The sequence below is a fragment of the Hyaena hyaena genome, unplaced genomic scaffold (genome assembly GCF_003009895.1).
Source record: "Hyaena hyaena isolate Hyena2069 unplaced genomic scaffold, ASM300989v1 scaffold_831, whole genome shotgun sequence".
Classification (NCBI taxonomy): Eukaryota; Metazoa; Chordata; class Mammalia; order Carnivora; family Hyaenidae; genus Hyaena; species Hyaena hyaena.
In genome coordinates this window covers 554,159-556,579 of record NW_024081468.1, presented here as the reverse complement: position 1 = coordinate 556,579, position 2,421 = coordinate 554,159, and the positions used below count along the sequence as shown (strand labels likewise).

General features: G+C 49.7%; 1 long non-coding RNA gene across 1 annotated transcript in view; it reads left to right on the top strand.

Moving 5' to 3' along the window:
* The window catches only part of LOC120222087, a 42,756-nt gene extending 41,284 nt beyond the window's left edge, over nt 1-1,472 (top strand). The window contains exons 3-4 of the long non-coding RNA XR_005525960.1: nt 450-508; nt 1,442-1,472. This is a non-coding gene — a long non-coding RNA (uncharacterized LOC120222087). The remainder of the gene's footprint in view (nt 1-449; nt 509-1,441) is intronic.
* The last annotated feature ends 949 nt before the right edge of the window (nt 1,473-2,421 follow it).

The following is a 2,421-nucleotide window of genomic DNA, read 5'->3' as shown; positions in this document are numbered from 1 at the left end:
GGGGCATGGGGGGTGGGGGCATGGGAGGTGGGGGCATGGGAGGTGGGGGCAAGGGGGTGGGGGCATGGGGGGTGGGGGCATGGGGGGTGGGGGCATGGGAGGTGGGGGCATGGGAGGTGGGGGCTTGGAGATACTGAGCACAGACAACTCTTTAAGGAAAACTGGTTGTGAAGAGATTGGGGGGTGGTTGCGCAGAAGAGGTGCAGTGATTGGCGAAGGTGGGCTTGAGAGGCTGCTCCTGTGATTGTTCAGGACGTTTAACTGCAGTTGGGAAGGAAGGAAGCCGCAGCAAAAGAGAAGCAGAAGGGTGCCTTCCTCCTTGTCCCGAATGCAGCCACAGGAATATGCTTCCTGCCGAACCCGGGCCCGAGACGCGTGGACACACAGGCGAAACAAGCTTTGTGACACTGGGTGTGACATCCTGATATTTTCTCTCCTGTTTTACTTAGATCAACTGCTGGTCACAACACCCCCAATTGGATGTGTGATCCTTGAACGCTTCACAATGGTCAGTTTGACAAACATGGAGGTAGAAGGTTCAGACGGGAGAGTCGGTGGGGTGCGCTCCCTGGAGTGGTGAGGGGTGGGTGCAGAGGGGGGGTTTGGCTTCCCAGGGGGGAGGGGAACCCCACCTGTCATTCCAGTGGGAGGGAAGGAGATGAGATTGGAGGAGGCACGCCTAAATATGTAGGTTTTGTGGCTGAAAGTTGATGGTTTTTGATTTCTCCGTGAAGGTCACTGCCGAAAGGGCAGGGTGAGGAAGAGCAAGGTGGGAGGTTCTGGGGGGAGGGGGTGGGATTTAACAGCCAGAAACAGTTGCATTTCCTGGCAGTTGGGAGGCTCCATGGAGGTGGGAAGCCATGACTTTAAAGCGGTACCTATGTTCCTCCAATTTTAGTGAAGCTTAAGTAAGAGAGTTCCTTCTTCTCTGGTGGGGGACCTGGTCAGGGCTGGCACAGGACAAGGGCACCGGGGTGCTTTGCGGAGGGAATGAATGAGTAAATAGCTCAATGAGCACATATCAATTCAACAAATAAGTGCCACGTACTGTTATAGAAAGAGAATAGAGTACAGAGTACAGAGATGACCCGGGCAACATTCTCGTCCCTTCGGAAGCAATATGTGCACTGAACATTTAGGACTTCATGAGGCTTTTCTGAAGATTGATTTCTTCCTTCCTTTGTTCCTTCCTTCATTCCTTCCTTTGTTCTTTCATTCCTTCCTTCCTCCCTCCTTCCCTCTCTCCTCTCTCCTTTTTTTCTCTCTCTTTCTTTCTTTTCTTTCTTTCTCTCTCTTTCTTCTTTCTTTCTTTCTTTCTTTCTTTCTTTCTTTCTTTCTTTCTTTCTTTCTCTCTCTCTCTTTCTTTTCTTTCTCTCTCTTTCTTCTTTCTTTCTTTCTTTCTCTCTTTCTTTCTTTCTTTTCTTTTGTTTTCTTTCAGCAGCTAATCCAGTCCACTGAAAAATGTGGAGGGATGGTCATCATCTGCCACATCCCTGTTTGTGTTCTGTTCAGCCTAAGATGAAGGAGTTGGAAGCATGGGCTTCGTTTTCCGCAGCTCATAGAGGCAAATCAAGTTATCCAGGCCACACAGCACATCAGCAGAGCAGCTGGGACGGGTTGGGCAGCAGTTTCCCACTGCCAGGGCCGAGTGCCCCTGCTCTCCACTGAGCAGTGTCTCCACAGATCTTGACTTAGGTAGGATGGTTGGGGGGTGATGCCTGGATTGCAGCTTTCTGGAGAAATATATTGCCGTGCTTTTCTTATTTCCCTGGAGCGGAGCAAACAATGTCTGTGGCCTCAGAAAGAAGCGGCTCCATCAGGCCGATGAGTACCGGTTGTAGGCATTGCCTGCCTGTGGGCACGTCTGCTGTCCACGGAAGGCAAGGATATGTCTGGGACCTGGGCCCCCCTTGCTGCCACACACAGATAGCAGACAGGGTGGGAGAGGAAGGGAACTAGTATTTGTTAAAGTGTGTGTGAGTGCAAGTGCATACACAAAGATATAAAGAGGCACAGATGCGTGTGCAAACACTAATATACAAGCCCTCATTCAGACACAAGCATAAATGTCCCATCACGGGTGTAGGCACACCCACAAATATACTCATATTCATATCCAAATGTTTACCCATTTATACTTTTGCACACATCCAAAAAGACTTACACATTTTAAACAAGCATAAAGCATCCACATATGGGTACACATTTTGGGGCATAATGGAGTGTGCATACATTAAGTGTATACTCTTATGTATGTAAGTATGCTGGACATGTGTATGCATTTGTGTACACACCCCCCCCCCCAAATACTCAATCCCAAAGTGCTCATGGAAAGTTAGAGGCATGTACACTCTTCCAGCCCCTCCCCATCAGCCTCATTTCTGCCCCCGGGCCTTTGCACAGGCTGTTTCTTCTCCTGAA